Here is an 18042-nt window from a genome sequence, read left to right on the forward strand (position 1 = left end):
CGTTGTTGTTGTTTCCTGCGCAAGGGGTTCCGAACACTGGTGTGAAACACGTTTGTTGGTCCGCGCACAGTTGAACTGTAATTTGGGGCGTGAAAAGGCTGATTCCCACCGCGGTCAGTTAATTAATAAAGTTTTTGCTTTCTTGTTGTTCGAAAACATGCAATTTGAGCCTGCACACAATGTTGCAAATTTGCGCGTTGACAGTTGTGCGTTACGCCATCCAAGATGGCGACGCGCGCGTACGCGCGTCACGATTCTCATGGCCAACTGAGCGACCTCAATCGCTTTGAAATTGTTACAACTTTATCAAAAGTGCTTTCTTTCGACCACAACCTCTCGCAAACAATTGAAATTGGTCTTGAAAATCATCGTGGCACCATTTTTCTTCAACCTGTAGCTTTCCCATAATCATAAAAGGTATCAAATCTCACCGAAGAAATAACAGGGTCACTCGCCCAGACCGGCCAGTTCCGGTTGACGGCTGAGTGACGTTCTCAGGTCCCCGCGCCGAAAAGGTGAGACCCGCGCAACCGGAAACGAGAACATATTAAAATTTATGGTAATGATAGACAGCGCGCCGGCGGCAGCGGCTTGGCTTGAGAAAAGACCATTTATCATGAGAGTGGGGAGCTATTGGTGGGGGAAAAGTGTCTCAAGCTAATGGTTATGCTGGATTGTTTCTTCTGCTGGGAGTGCTTGTAGAAAAATTTAGAAAATTGTTGAATTTTGTTTATTTTCAGCACATCACAAAAATTCTAGAATTTTCAACATGCTATGCTATGCTATGCACGTCACAAAAAAATCTAAAATTTGATTGGTCTGTTGGAAGATTTTGTGAGTGAGTATGTAAGTGAATAGATGAGTGTGTGAGTGAGTGAGTGAGTAGGTGAGTGAGTGTATTAGTGAGTGGATGAGTGAGTGAGTGAGTAGGTGAGTAGTTTAGTGAATAAGTGAGTGAGTTAGTCAGACAGTAAGTAAGTGATTAAGTGAGTAAATGGGTGAGTGAGTAAGTGTGTAAGTTAATAAGTGAGTAAGTGAGTAATTGAGTGAGTGGGTAAGTGAGTAAGTGAGTAAGTGAGTAAGTGAGTAAGTGAGTAAGTGAGTAAGTGAGTAAGTGAGTAAGTGAGTAAGTGAGTAAGTGAGTAAGTAAGAATGTAAGTATTGCCCTAAATCATATCAACCGGAAATTCAAAATTTCAAATTTTGAAATGATTTTCGCCAAATTTACATCAAATCACCAAGTCACAAAACACCCATTCCCTGCCAACTGCCATCGCACCGTGGCCTCTTTGACCCACTGAAATCACTCATCGCTGACGGACGTCGCTAATCACACATTTCCCTGTCTGTCTGCGGGCTCCAATGATGGCAAAATCTCCAAACGACGGTCGAGCTCCGCGTCGATAAATTTTCATTAAAAAGCTCTGCCGGGAAACGCAAGTTCGCAGCGCTAATTTACGACGTGTACGCACGCAAATCGTCAGATTTCCTCCGGCGACGGCGACGAACGAAGATGTTTGGAACACTATTGGAAAATTAAATTATCATTTCCCTTCTCCAGAAAGAGGGGAGTTGGGGCAGACAACTAACGAAAATGAACTTGTCTTTGCAAATGATGCAAAAAATTAGAGGGACAAGGGTAAATTAGGCTTAACAAAAGTTTTTCCATCGTTTTAAAACATTTTATCGTTTTTATCGTTTATACCGTTTTTTATCGTTTTTATCGTTTTTATCGTTTTTGCGATTTTTAAGCTTTTTTGACAACTCCAGCATGCCCAATCGAGGGTTAACCCCCTACCCAAAAGGAAAATGTCCATTTCACGAGGTGGGAGTAAAATTGCTTCGAGCGTCCGATAATTTCTTCTATTGCATTTATTAAATCACATCCTCTTTACGACCGTCATTACTCACTCACTAACTCGAGGAGGAAGGCATGACTTGGCTTAGCATTTCGTGTCTCGTGTGAGATGTTGGCTGTGAGATGACCGCGGCTAAGCGGCGGACTGTTGAGCTAGGGTCTCCGAGCACGGTTGATTGTTTTTAATTTATTTATCAAATTGAAATTGCCCCCTCGGAAGATAGACAGGAAAGGGGTAACTGAAGGTTGGTCGTTATTAGACAGTCTTTACTTGATGGTACTAGAAGAAATGGTACTAGAAGAAAAAACTTATTTTAAATTAAAAAAAACTTGAAATTCAAATGTTAAATACGACCTTTACAAAAAAAATAGTCAAATTACTAAAACTAATTTTTTTCTTATTTGTTTCAAAGCTTCGTGAAGTGATAACAAACATATCTTATTTTAATTGTAATTTATTTTTTGAATGCAAAGTTGAGGAAATAAAACATAAAAAAGAAGTAAATTTTCACGTTTAAATTTCAATGTTCCCTTCTTTACATATGTTTACTGAGCGGTTTTTAAAAATAATTCTATAAAATTTTGTTTTTAAGAGGATCATTTAAAAAAAAGTTACCATCATATGTCGAATTTTCTGGCTAAATTTACAAATCTTTTCATGTCATTTTACATTGCATGTGAAAAATCTGACACAAATTAAAAAAAATATTCTATGAAATTTTGTTTTTAAGAGGATCATTTAAAAAAAAGTTACCATCATATGTAATATTTTCTGGCTAAATTTACATATCTTTTCATGCAATTTTACATCCCATGTGAATTTACATATCTTTTCATGTAATTTTACATCACTTGTGAAAAATCTGACACAAATTGGTATCTGGTATGTTTTTAACTTGACTAACTAATTAAAATTAAAATAAATAATCCCAAAAGCAAATCCTCAGAATTTCTTTTGTTAAAATGACAAAAAAGTAAAAAAAAACAAAATTCCTTTCTGTGCAATCCCATAGTGCACCAGCCACTTCAACTGCACATTCCACCCCAGTGCAGTCCCACTAGTTCCGCGAATGTCTCAACGTTCTCCAATCGTCCACGAGTCGACCGCTGATCATATTCCGTCAGGAAGGTTCACCGCTAATGTCACCCCCGCAACCTCCCAAGAGACACGACACCACGCGGATCCGACAAGACCAGATCGCAAGCCGGAATTTTCACGCCATCTCGGAGGCCGTGGCCAGGTGGCGAAAACGGGGACCTGTTTGCTCATTTGCACTTTTCCGTTCCGAGTTCGGGGGGACTCACGAAGATCTGGTCGAGGATCGTCTCCAGACGTTGACGATCATGACGGTGGGAAGTTTGAGCCGTTGCAGCGTGTTCAAAGGGGGGGAAATTGTCAATTATTGGACGGTAATTCGATAAGGTAAATTGAGATGTTGGCTAATTTTGCTACTTTTATTAACATTTCGTTTTTATCGTTTCTAATAAAAGGAAACATGCAAGTGCAATAATTGCCAAATTACCCCTGAACTGCATGTGCCATATGCATCGCGTGGGAGCCACCGACATTAACATATTTGGCACACACGTGGTTTCCCTCTGAAATTGGCCGCAGCAGAAGCTTCGAAAGGGGGGGAAAGAAGCGCGCGATGGCAATCATATCGGCTTTTTCCCATCAAACTGCGAAGACCTTCGAGGTGTTCTCCAAGTCGGGACCACGTAGACATCAACCAGGCAAGGTGATGATCTATTTTAGGACATAGATCGTAAATCGCGCGTGTTTGTGTCTGGCTGAGGTTTTGAGACGATCGCACGACAAGTTGCCGATCGGTGCGAGATGAGATGCACGATCATCTGCATACAATGTTGCGTTGAAGGGGGACGATGATTGAGGGTGCCTGTTTGGTGGGATTGACAAATGGGAACGCATTGAAATCGGTGGAATTTGATTTATTTAAGAGTTTTCTAATGTTTTTAAAGTTTTATCGTTTTTACCGTTTTTATCGTTTTTACCGTTTTTATCGTTTTCTTGAGTTTTCATCGTTTTTAACGTATTTATCGTCTTAAATTGTTGTTGTTTCCGCTTTGAATATATATTTCATGCTTTTCCATCACTTTTTTCCGATTATACGGTTTGAAAGTTTTTAATGTTTATCGTTTTGAGTTTTTGTCCCTTTTTATACAATTGTGCCTTTCGGTGATTGCATCCGTTTTTGATTTAGAAAAATAAAATTGGCTACAAACGAGAATCGATAAAACAAATATCAAAACTCGTATCCACTGTAAAACTAATTTTTTTTTCTCAATTAAACGGAAAATTATGAATTGAAATAAGAAAATTGATTCGCATTTGTTTTTATTCCAGTCAGTAATTTTAAATAAATTGTTTCTAGATGAATTTTCAAATCTGCCTCTAATTTTCAGGAAAATTAAAAATGGGTATTTTTGAATGTTGTTAGGCCATTGCGAATATTTTTCAGAGCTTTCTTAAACTTTTTTTTACTATTTCAATTAATTTATCCTCACTGGGTTGTTGTTTAACAAAATTTAGGATAATTTTCCATTTTTTTAAATCATCAATAGCTTAGTGTATCTAAATCATACAAGAATTTAACCATCATGGATGAAACAAATCTTGAATTATTGCTATACGCCTCAAACTCAAAGTATTTACTCTGTTTATAAATAGCTCCAGGACCAATTGAAAAAATTCTAACCTAAATAAATCAAAACTCCATAACATTTTTCTAAGCAATATTTTTGATCTATTTTTCTACTGGTATTCCTATCGTTTTTTGTCCTTTTGTCCTTTTGTTCCTTTTGTCCCTTTTGTCCTTTTGTCCTTTTGTCCTTTTGTCCTTTTGATCTGTTTCATTTTTTCATTTTTATTGTTTTTCTTGATCTGTTCAATTCTTTTTTTTTTTGTTTTTCTATAAAGCTCTTGTCCTTTTGTCCCTATTGTCCTTTTGTCCTTTTGTCCTTTTGTCCTTTTGTCCTTTTGTCCTTTTGTCCTTTTGTCCTTTTGTCCTTTTGTCCTTTTGTCCTTTTGTCCTTTTGTCCTTTTGTCCTTTTGTCCTTTTGTCCTTTTGTCCTTTTGTCCTTTTGTCCTTTTGTCCTTTTGTCCTTTTGTCCTTTTGTTTTTTTTTATTTTTTCTGCAATCTGAAAGATATATTTTGAATTTTTCTTCATTTTCTCACAACAATCTGCAACAGACAGGTGCAGGGCCGTATCTAAGGGGGGTGTTATGGGTGTTCAACACCCCCCATGGAAAAAATGGCTTACACCACTAACGCCCCGATAAAGACACGGCCCGAAGGGCCGCCATTTTTTATGACTATCAAAGTTTGACACCCAGGGAAAAACTTCACTCTCACTAGATACGCCATCAAGTGAAAACTCAACTCTCAGTAAATACGCCCTCATAAAAACATTTGACGCTAAGAAAAAACTCCACTTTCCCAAAACACGCCCTTCTAAAAATATTTAAAATAACTATTTTCGTTGACGCCAAGAGAAAAACTAAACGCTTACTCAATACGCCCTCATGAAAATATTTGCAAAAAACCCAACTTTCATTAAATACGCCCTCAAGAAAATTAAAAAAAACTTTAATCGTTGACGCCTTGAGAAAAACTAAAGTCTCGCTTAATACGCCTTCATAAAAATAGTAAATAAAAACTTTGATCGCTGACCCCTTGAAAAAACTCAACTTGCACTAAATACGCCCTCAAGAATATATTTTGAAAAAACTTGTATCGTTGACGCCTTGAAACAAAACTATACTCTTAATTATTTTATAAAGGCGTATTTACCTACATAAAATAACTGAAAAAAAATTGATTGTTGACGCCTTGAAAAACACTAAACTCTCGCTAAATACGCCTTTATTAAAATAATTTTAAAAAACTTTGATCGTTGACGCCTTGAAAATTTTTGTTCACTAAATACGCCCTCAAGAAATTATTACAAAAAACTTTGATCGTTGACGCCTTGCAAAAAAACTTGCACTAAATACGCCCTCAAGAAAATATAAAAAAAAACTGATCGTTGACGGCTTGAAAAAAAAATCAACTGTCACTAAATACGCCCTCAAGAAAATATAAAAAAAGCTTTGATCGCTGACGCCTTGAAAAAAGCTAAACTCTAGCATAATACGCCTTCATAAAAATTATTTAAAAAAGTACTTTGATCGTTGACGCCTTGAAAAAAAAAACTTTCACTAAATACGCCCTCAAGAAATTATTTAAAAAAAACTTTGATCGTTGACGTCTTGCAAAAAAACTTCCACTAAATACGCCCTCAAGAAAATATTAAAAAAAAAACTTTGATCGTTGACGCCTTGAAAAAAATTCAACTGTCACTAAATACGCCCTCAAGAAAATATAAAAAAAGCTTTGATCGTTGACGCTTTGAAAAAAAAAAACTCTGGCTTAATACGCCTTCATTAAAATTATTTAAAAAAAACTTTGATCGTTGACGCCTTGCAAAAAAACTTGCACTAAGTACGCCCTCAAGAAATTTTTAAAAAAACTTTTGATCGTTGACGGCTTGAAAAAATAATCAACTGTCACTAAATACGCCCTCAAGAAAATATAAAAAAAGCTTTGATTGCTGACGCCTTGAAAAAAAACTATCACTAAATACGCCCTCAAGAAAATATTAAAAAAAAAACTTTGATCGTTGACGCCTTTTTTTTTACGCCCTCAAGAAATTATTAAAAAAATAACTTTGATCGTTGACGTCTTGCATAAAAACTTCCACTAAATACGTCCTCAAGAAAATATTTAAAAAAAACTTTGATCGTTGACGCCTTGAAAAAAAATCAACTGTCACTAAATACGCCCTCAAGAAAATATAAAAAAAGCTTTGATCGCTGACGCCTTGAAAAAAAAAACTATCACTAAATACGCCCTCAAGAAAATATTTAAAAAAAACTTTGATCGTTGACGCCTTGCAAAAAAAACTTTCACTGAATACGCCAACAAGAAAATATAAAAGAAAGCTTTGATCGCTGACGCCTTAAAAAAAAACTAAACTCTCGCTTAATACGCCTTCATTAAAATAATTAAAAAAATACTTTGATCGTTGACGTCTTGAAAATGCTTTTTTCACTAAACACGCTCTCAAACAATTATTTAAAAAAAACTTTGATCGCTGACGGCTTAAAAAAAATCAACTGTCGCTAAATACGCTCCCAAAAAATTAAAAAAAATGATCCCTGACGCCTTGAAAAAAAAAAAAACTAAACTCTCGCTTAATACGCCTTCATAAAAATTATTAAAAAAACTTTGATCGTCGACGCCTTGAAATTTTTTTTTCACTAAATACGCCCTCAAGAAAATATAAAAAAAAACTTTGATCGTTGACGGCTTGAAAAAAAATTCAACTGTCACTGAATACGCCCTCAAGAAAATATAAAAAAAGCTTTGATCGCTGACGCCTTGAAAAAAAAAACTAAACTCTTGCTTAATACGCCTTCATAAAAATTATTTTAAAAAAAACTTTAATCGTTGACGCCTTGAAAAAAAAAAACTTTCACTAAATACGCCCTCAAGAAATTATTTCAAAAAAACTCTGATCGTTGACGGCTTGAACAAAATTCAACTGTCACTAAATACGCCCTCAAGAAAATATATTTAAAAAAAACCCAATTTAACATCACCAGAGGTGAAATAGAGCTTTTCTTACAAAATGATGAAACTCCGAAAAATATATTGGTGCAATTAAGTTTTCAGAAACATAATGATACCACCCAGTGAGAATTTGACCTAAAGCTTCGAATCTTTTTAGACTAAACCTCGAATGCATTTTTTTTCAGAGGTACATTATGGGTCCTAATTATATTTAATTAAGAAAAACTTATTTGAATGACATTATTAGAAAAAAATAGAGGGTACTCAGTCTTTAATGTTAGTCTATGACTAACATAAAAAATATGTATCGATATTGCACTTTGTCGATCTATTATGAGAAGCCAGAAAGAACACCTTGACGCGCAGCGTAAAACGCGCAAGCGTAAATGTGCTGGCGTTTATGCTTCGACTTGCCGACTTGTCGATCTTTTGAGCGAGAACGAGCCGGGACTTCAAATTTGATGTTCAGATTATGATTCCGTATAAAACCAAAAATGTAATAGGAAAAAATAGGGTAAAAATAAGACTAAAAACACTAATATGGCTATATCTCTGGAAATACATTTTGGAAAAGCTTCAAATTTTGGGCCCAAGCAGTTTATGGCGCATGTTTTCGAATGGCTTTTTGTTTGAATCTGAATTCTTTTAATTTGATAGTGTTATCTGTAAAATAGTCCAAAAATACCTCTGCAAATGGCTTTGACCACATTTACTGGTCGAAAATTGTAAATCGAAAAATAAAATGTTCGTCTCCGACACCACGGCTACAGATCTAAAATATAAAAATTGTGGGTTTTACGAGCGGTTTTCCAATGATGAAAGACACAAATTTTTAAGAGCGGATACAGACCTCGCTCAAGTATTTCAAAAAAAGAGCTCTCAAAAATCAGACTTTGAGTTCCGGGTTTCGGGCCAAAATTCAATCGAAAGAACGCATCTAAACCTCCAAACTAGACATTCTGGAATTTTTTCTGGGACGATCCCTCGCCGTGCACGATTTTTTTAAGATTTCTGAGAAAAGTGTTTTTCCAAAAGCGAACCTTAAACCTTTCTTTTGTAAGAAAGGCAAAAAGCTTTAATCGCTGGCGCCTTGAAAAAAAAACTAAACTCTCGCTTAATACGCCTTCATAAGAATTATTTAAAAAAAAAACTTTGATCGTTGACGCCTTGAATAAAACTGAAGTTTAGCTTAATAAGGCCTTATTATAATCTCGAAAAATCGAAATCGCACTAAAATCGGCCAGCAATTTTTATTATAAAGCCTTTGACTAACTGGATAGGCCCTCCTGGATTTTGTTAGTAAAATACTTAGATCGTTATCAGCCAGATCCAAATCCAACTTTGACTATGTACGCCAAAGTTTTTTTTTATATAGGGTCATTCCTCCCCAACTGGAAACAAAAAAGTGCAAATTCGAAATCTACTTTTTCTGATCCTGCTGAAATTTGGCGAAACTGTTTATCATATCGAAACATGAAAAAATCTTCTATTTTTTGGCACTGATTCAATTTAGCGTCATCATTTTGATTAATATCAAACATGGCAGCATTTTAAGCAACTAGAATAAATTATGCAGGGATGGATGTACAGTATGTAAAAAAAGTATTTACACCCCTTGGGCACTATGCACATATTGTGATGAAACATCTAAACAATTTAATGTTGACAGAAATCTAGTACTACGTTTTGTTCAGAAACTCATGCCAGACATTTTGCTACAAAAAGCTCATGAAAAGATGATTTCTATAAAAAGTTATATAACAAATACTATTACGAAACTAAAAAAGGAGCAAAAAAAGTTTGTACACCTTTCGAAAAATTAACATAAATAATGTTATTTGTTGACAAATCACCATAAATCCAGTCTCCCAACTTCTAATAGGCATTCTTGACTGATTAAAAAAATAATTTGGATTGAATATAAAGTTTACTAACTACTTAGTATAAAAGTTTATATAACTCTGGAAATTCTATATAAAACTTATCTAAACTTAATTTTGCAAACTTTTAATTCAACTAAATGTCAATATATTACCATAGAATTGCTAAATAAACATTATGGAGTGGGTATAACACCGTTTTGGGGGTATTTGTATCGATAGAATAGATTTTTCGTTGGAATTTCGTACCAACCCGGAATTACGTCGTCGGAAAATCTGCCGGCATCCGAACCGGTCCACAATTCTTAAGTCAATCTATGTGGCATCGGAAAGGGCATAAAATTTCCGATCTTTTGATACCCATACATCTAGGTTTTCTATAAAACCCACGATTTTAAATACCTAGGTAAAAACGTTGTTATGGTTTTGTTTGAGCAATCTGCCAAAAATGTATGGAATTTTGTAATTTTTGTTCTCGTGGATCAAACTTACTTTTTGCCCAGGTATTTAAAATCGTGGGTTTTATAGAAAACCTAGATGTATGGGTATCAAAAGATCGGAAATTTTATGCCCTTTCCGATGCCACATAGGTTGACTTAAGAATTGTGGACCGGTTCGGATGCCGGCGGATTTTCCGACGACGTAATTCCGGGTTGGTACGAAATTCCAACGAAAAATCTATTCTATCGATACAAATACCCCCAAAACGGTGTTATACCCACTCCAAAATGTTTATTTAGCAATTCTATGGTAATATATTGACATTTAGTTGAATTAAAAGTTTGCAAAATTAAGTTTAGATAAGTTTTATATAGAATGTCCAGAGTTATATAAACTTTTATACGAAGTAGTTAGTAAACTTTATATTCAATAGAAATTATTTTTTTAATCAGTCAAGGATGCCTATTTGGAGTTGGGAGACTGGATTTACGGTGATTTGTCAACAAATAACATTATTTATGTTAATTTTTCGAAAGGTGTACAAACTTTTTTTGCACCTTTTTTATTTTCGTAATAGTATTTGTTATATAACTTTTTATAGAAATCATCTTTTCATGAGCTGTTTGTAGCAAAATGTTTGGCATGAGTTTCTGAACAAAACGTAGTACTAGGTTCCTGTCAAACTTTAAATTTTTTAACATGTTTCATCACAAAATGGGCATAGTGCTCAAGGGGTGTAAATACTTTTTTTACATACTGTAGGTAAATTCTGCAACTTTTAGCTTATAAATTTGAAATTCTCAATAGATTTCAACTTGCCCTAACAAGTAAAGTTCGATTCGAATAAACAATTTGATGACGCCATATAATTCAGCGTTTCTTAAAAAAAGCAGTCGATTTTTGCTTTTTTGTATCCGCGACATGGCCATTTGAAAATTAATTTAAAAAAATAGATGAAAATCGTAAAACTTTGGGGCGGTGCCAAAAAGAAGGGATTTTGCATGTTTCGATAGGATAAACAGCTCCGCTAAATTTTAGGCATGTTCAGAAAAAGTCAATTTCGACGTGGCGTGAAATGACCTCGTATGGGCAGCTGTCAAACTTCTATGGAAACTTGTAGGGACAAATCAATGTTTTTTTTTACGATATTATCTTTTTTATCTACAAACTGTTCTTTGAAATGTGATTGATTCGAAAATGTTTAAAAATGGTATTGTGTGATGTGACCGAGGATTGAAAAAACAAAAGTTTTTGGTTGGTATGTTACATTTGACAAGAAAAAAAATATCCGTCAGCTTTGATGTTTGTGTTCTTTCAAAGAAAGCTAGAAATCTGGTAAGTTTGGTACGAAAACTTTTTGTTGATTTTGATTTTCCAAAAACTTGATGAGCTTATAGTTTGGGTTTTAAAGAACAACTTTGCTGAAAACATCGAAGAGATACGTCTACATCGCCTTATTTTTTTTTCAAACTAAAATAAAACTAAGGGATTATTGTTTGAGCAAAGGAAATCTTGCTGATGTCTTCGACAATCTTGTTCCTTAAAACACAAACTATAAGCGCATGATATGTTTGAAAAATAAAAAAACGGCGAAAACCAAAACGCATAGATAATACGAGTTGATTTTCATTTTGAATTGATTCGGCTTGAAATGCTCGATTTCGTTACTAATCTGGCTTAAGCTGTGTATAGATAAAAAATGCCCTCCTTTAAAATTTTCCCGATAAACTAAGGGGCAAAACAAATTACTGAAGAGAAAAAAAAATAATTGAAAACAAAACAATATAAACTATCAAGGATTCAATAACGTTATTTCAATATTTTCTATCACATATATCACATCAATAATATATGCAAGAATAACAATATTTTCATGAACTTATTGATGTTTAGATATTTTTTTAGCATTACTGCTACAATATATAAAGCAAATTTTACGTTTTTGTTTGGTACGCATTTGTTGACTGTAAACGCCCTTCCTATAACACACATACACCCCTAACGCCTTATGGGGGGAAACACCCCCCATTGAAGAATCCTGGATACGGGCCTGGACAGGTGACATACCAGCGTTTGGCCCCTAGGTATGGCACCTCCCGCTGATTAATGACCACCGCTCGTAACTCGAATTGCCGCGCTCCAATAAACTTCCAGCGGTGCAAACCAGAACTAATATCGTTTCTTTTTTCTCTATACAATTCAGCCTTAAGTACTGTCCGACGGATGTTTTATAGAGCAATCGGCGGCGGCGGCAGCGGTGTCTCTGGGCGACCCCCTGGCCAGGGCAAATAATTTCGCAAATTCGTAATGCTGCTATGATATTTTAATTTTGTTTTCCTACACGGACTCAACAACTGCTGCTCGGAAATTTATGCGCTTTTTCTAAGACTTGCCCCAGCTGGACACGTGGCGTGCGAGGAATTTATTCGAGCTGGTTGTTAATTAATTTCTCTGTTTTTCTTCTCCAACCCCCCGTGGCACTGGGGGGCGTTACAGTTTTACTGCATAGCCCCCCTTTTCTCAGTTGGGTGTGGATTTATGATTCCATTTGCACACTCACATGTTAAGGAAGGGGAGGCCAGTTTGCTTCTTTATGTGAAATGCTTTTCAATCGGGCGGTAATTTTAATGACTCCATTTGAGAGCGGCATTTTAAGATTCAATTTCTCGATGGGAGATCAACCTGAGTGGTGTCGACACCCTGGGAAAATTTTATTAGGATAGGAGAATTAAAAATTTATTATTGATTTGGTTTTAAATCATTCTGGCGACTCAATTTGGTTGCATATTTCCACTCAAACTGCAAAATCGCGGAAAATTTGGAAAGATACCCTACCTTCTCAATTGCAAAGAGAAAAGCAAAAAAACATGCAGATTCCACTCTAGGATCCGCGCTGGGAAACACAACCCACGACTCATCACTCATCTTGTGCGGCACAAATTCCGCGAGACGACGACGAGGTTCGTCGTCTTCGGCGAAAGAAAAACCAAGTCTCCCGCGTGCAATGTTGGTCATGTTGCCCAGCAGAAGGCACATGTCCTCAATTTCCCCCTGCACAGAGAGTGCAGCGCAGGGTGGGTGACTTATGGCAAGATTCTCAGTGAAAGCATTGTTTTAAATTTTGTGCATTTCAGCATTATTTTTTATGTTGTAACAAAGAGAAAACCCAGCCCATAACATCCTAGCTTGGGTGGCACATCGACAAGTGTTTTTTTTTTTGCTCATTTCGAATATTTATTCAACAAACTCAAAAATGCGAAAATAATGTATACTGTATAAAGTAAATTAAACTATGTCGCAAAATTATGACAAACCCACCCCATAACATCGTAGCTTGGGTGGCACTTCGACAGGTACTTGTTATTTTTTGTTTTTATAATTTTATATCAAAAACCCCTAAAAAATACGATAGAATCTAAATGTTCAATATTGCAAAAGTTTGTAAAATTACATTTAATATCATCTGAGCTTGGGTGGCACGTCGACGAGTGAAAAAAACAAGTTTAAAAGAAGTTTAAATAGAAAATTGAAAAATCTTTGACATAAAAATAGTAAAAAAAAAATAACATTTCAGAGAACTTTTCCAGCAGAAGAAACCACCTCAACTATGACGTCCCAGAAGGGGAAAAGAAACTAATTGAATGCGCGCGTGTTCATGCTGATTGAAATGAAAAGTCGTAATTTTTCTCCCTGTTTTGTGCTTGTCATTTCTGCGCGCAACCTTCTTTCCCCAGCCCTAACCTTGCCCACCTTCCCTTTAACCTAGGCGGGATGGCCCAACCCAGCCAAAGCTCTCGAGCGCACGGGAAAATGATGATAAAAGGAAAACAATTTAACATGAAATTATCTAGAATTATCGATTTCAATTTCTATCATTGGGGCTCTTCGAACCGGAGAAACCCACTGAGGAGGACGGGGTTCCAATAGTGCACCAAGGTTGGCCCGAGAGAAGACCCCCTGAGGAACTCGACGAAAAAAAAAACATCGTACAGAGACAAACACGGCATCACGGAGAGCGAGGAGCTTTATTGCTGTTTTATTGAACTTTAGGAAACAAACAGGCATAAATCGTGATTTTATCAATGACACAAATTACCATCTAATAATGTGCGTGCATTAGCCCATCCTCGTGCGGTTCTCCTTCGGTGAAAATGGGTTTTCGATGGATGTTGAAGTGGTGGAAAATATTTTCTTTTTTTTCCAGATCAACTGGGTACACTTTTGGACTCGATCTTCACCGATTTGGACCAAACCTGGAGGGAACGTACATCTATCGATACTTAACAGAAATCCCAAGTTTGGTGCTGATTGGAACATCCCTCTATTTTTGGCACCGCCCTCTTTTTTGACGATTTTCTAAAATACTTTTTTTTCTTTTAATCATAACTTTGCAACTGTTTGAGCAAAACACTTTCTACACAATGCATTTTATAGAAAATTGTCCAAGAAATTCCATAAAAATAAAATGTTAACCCTTAAACGCCCCCTAAAATTATATTTTAACGTTTTAAGTATTAAAATTCAGTTTTGACCAATTCCTTATATTTTAATTTTTTTTGTTTCATCACCATCGTCTTCCCCGGACAATTTTACATAAAAAGCAATGTAAAACTCAAACTAAAATGGACTATTGGCAAGATACAGCGATTTTACTGAAAAAAAGTTTGATTTTGCACAGCACTCTGTCCTATGAATTCAAATCCGAAATAAGTTTCTCACATATAAAAACCGAACTATGCGGGATTCATCCATTTTTGTTGAAAAGTACACCATGTACTTCCGAGTGCTGCGCAAAATCAAACTTTTTTTCAGTACAATCGCTGTATCTCGCCAACAGTTCATTTTAGTTTGAGGTTTACATTGATTATAATGTAAAATTGTCCGGGAAACACGATGGTGATAATATAAAAAAATAAAAATAAAAGTAATTGGTCAAAAGTCAAAACTGAATTTTAATACTTAAAACGTTAAAATATAATATATGACCCCTAATATTATATTTTAACGTTTAAGGGTTACCATTTTATTTTTATCGAATTTCTTGGACAATTTTCTATAGAATGCAATCTGTAGAAAGTCTTTTGCTCAAATAGTTGCAAAGTTATGATTACAAGAAAGAATGGTAAAATTCATCCATTTAAATTTTTATTATGTCTTTCTCATAAAAATATTTAAAATTTTCAAGCTCATGAATTACTTTTGGAAAGGGCATTGCTTCTCATTGGTAAACCTTTTCAAATATCTAAATTAAAAATATTTGAAAATTTTCAAGATTTAAACTGACTTCTGAAACGAGCGTTACTCAACATTTTCGAACCTTTTCAAATGTATTGAGCCTAAACTAAAAGAAAAGAATTCAAATGCTGGGAAAATTTCCAGATATTTAAAAAATAGGTAGTATTTTGGTCTAATTTTACCCCCTAGTTTTTTATCCTTAAGAAATACTTCTTAAGGGCATTTAATAGGCAGTTTCGGAAAATATTGAAAAATATTTTGCTAAAATCAAACGTTGTCTTTTTATTGAAATGAAACAAAAAAATAAAATCTTCGAAAATAGTACCTTAGATATATTGATGCTGATTAGATTACTTAAAAAATTTCTTTAAAAAAAATTAATGATAACAAACCCAATAAACCACTAACTCATGATATTTCAGCAATTTTTGATTCGATTTGCGTTGTTGAAAAATATAACTTTAATGGGTTTTATATTCTTTACAAAAAAAAATAAAAAAATATTCCTTGAAATCAAGCCTAATATTTTAAAAGAACTAGAACTACTTATTTATGCCATCTTAAAATATAGGATTATATTGCAAGTTTTAAAAATACTTTTAATTTGGAAGAAGATAAATTTTGGCTGAAAAAATATTTATTTTTTTTTTCTCAAAACATCAAAAACTCTTCGGAAGAGTATATCAGCCTCAGTTGAACTGGTGAAAATTATGTCAGAATTTTTGAAATATTTTAAGGTTTTCTTATTTATTTATTTTTTGTCATCATACCCTTCGATTTAAAAATCCGCCAACAATCCATTTTTAATAATTTTTTGATTCTTTGAAAAGCATTGGAAGTAGAGTTTGATGACTTAGCTTGTTTTACGTGACTTTGCCAATGTCTTGGAAAAACAAAATGTCGGGTAAACTTTGGCCCAATAAAAATATTGTTGATGTTTAAATATCAAGCCTAACATGTTAGAAGAACTTAACAAACATATTGTTGACATTTTCTAATGTTAGGATTCAAATCAAAATTTGTAAAATATTTTTATAAAAATAGAACAGAAAAATCAGTTAAAAAAATGCTATTTTTTCTAAAAATATAAAAAATAAAGAGTCATTTTCTCAGTCTCAGATAATGCTGAAAAAACCCAGATTTCAATTTTATTTCATCATCAAACCTGCCTCTAGAACGGCTTTGATCTAAAAATTTACCAGAAATACAGCTTTACAATACATTTTAAAGCTTTTAAGAGGCAGTATTTGTAAATATTGCTCGGTTTGTTCTAGAGGTCGTATCGAGGTGCTCCGATTTGGATGAAACTTTCAGCGTTTGTTTGTCTATACATGAGATGAACTCATGCCAAATATGAGCCCTCTACGACAAAGGGAAGTGGGGTAAAACGGGCTTTGAAGTTTGAGATCGAAAAACATAAAAAATCTTAAAATTGCTCGCATTTCAGTAAATCTTCATCATTTCCAACTTTCTTAAAAAAAAAATGCATTGACAAGGAGAACTCTTAAATTTTATGAAAATCCTGGGTTTGAGGATTTTTCTAGTTTCATGTAAATTTGCCAATGCTTTGAAAAAGAAGTTTTTTTTCTAAGGTAAACTTTGGCAGTGTTTTAAACTAGTATTCCACTCAAAAAATCTGGAAGTGATTGGAAAATTTTGAAAAATAGCAAATAAGCAAAAGATAAGTTGTAGGGAAGGCTTCAAACTACCAATGAAAAACAAAACTTAAAACAAAACCAAAAATAAATGCATATACACAATTTGTATTTAATACTAAAAATTAATGAATAAATACATGAAACAATAGACGTTAAGTTTTCGTACAACTAAAATTCATTTTCATTTTCGAAAGCAAGATTGGGCGTTGTTAATTCCAAAAAGTAAGAAAAGTAAGTAAAAAATCGTTTAATGGGTAGATGGGTTTAGAGCGGTACTATTTTTTCTGAATAGCCTAATTAATACCAACAACATTGCCCTTAACTTTGCCAAATTCATCAAAAAATAATTTATTGCTGTAGAGCTCTAAGCAACTACAACAAAATTGTAAAATTTCAGCAGTTCTACTTCAGTTTCATGACAGGGTTTTTGGTTTAATAAATTCTCATCGAAGAAGGCACAGAAAGGCTATTCCGGCAGTATTGTTTATAATTTTTCGAGATATTTGGCTTTCAGAAGTTAATAAAATGTTACTTAAGTACTAATGTCTTTGAATTGAGTTTTCAGTTCAAAAACTACTTGGGAAAGGTCACAGCTTCATTATCAACAAAATGTCCAAAATTATCAACAATTTTCCCCAAATTAAGTTGTCATTCGTTTCGGGCCATTCGTTCCACAGTTATTAACCCAAATTGCCCCTCCTAATAGCGATCACCGACCATATCTACAACCTCGCTGAAAACTCGCTCTCGTTCTGTCCGATCTGCTGCCCTTTCTAGTAACTCACCACCATCAAACAACCATCACAACTCTCCCACGCCTGCCACGATTTGCCTCCTAAATAGGTCCCTGCTCCCCTCCAATCACCCCATCACAATCTGACGCTACCCTGCGCGGTCTACATGGCCAACTGGGACCCGCTGGTGGAAGCCCATGACTGTTTGGCTTATCAACGGCCCAAAATCTGCTGCTGCTGCTCATTTCGCTGTGAATAATTTATGTTCACGCTTTTACGCGGTTGTCGGCGTGGTCCAACTTACCCCCCTTTCCCCCCTTAAGATGATGATGATGATGATAATCGTGGCCACACCAGCAGCAGCAGTTAGAGGCATCTCCCACCTCTTGAAAAGAGTGTGTTTCATTTTGTGTATGCATGAGAAAAGAATTTTAAACCCCGGGGAGAAAGTTTTCCCCGTTTCATTTTTCTTTTTTGAGGAAAATTTGCCGGAGGAGATTATCGCGACAATCGCGAATTGTTTAGCGAGGGCGCGAACCAGCGGAGACACAATTTGCAATTGTGTGACTAATTTGGGGCTTTTTTCTTGTTTTTTGTTGCAG

General features: G+C 34.9%; 1 protein-coding gene across 1 annotated transcript in view; it reads left to right on the forward strand.

Moving 5' to 3' along the window:
- LOC120417655 (uncharacterized) overlaps positions 1-18042 on the forward strand; it is a 212976-nt gene that overhangs the window by 133728 nt on the left and 61206 nt on the right. The gene's annotated exons all lie outside the window — the stretch shown is intronic.

The sequence above is a fragment of the Culex pipiens genome, chromosome 3, assembly GCF_016801865.2.
Source record: "Culex pipiens pallens isolate TS chromosome 3, TS_CPP_V2, whole genome shotgun sequence".
NCBI classification, from domain to species: domain Eukaryota; kingdom Metazoa; phylum Arthropoda; class Insecta; order Diptera; family Culicidae; genus Culex; species Culex pipiens.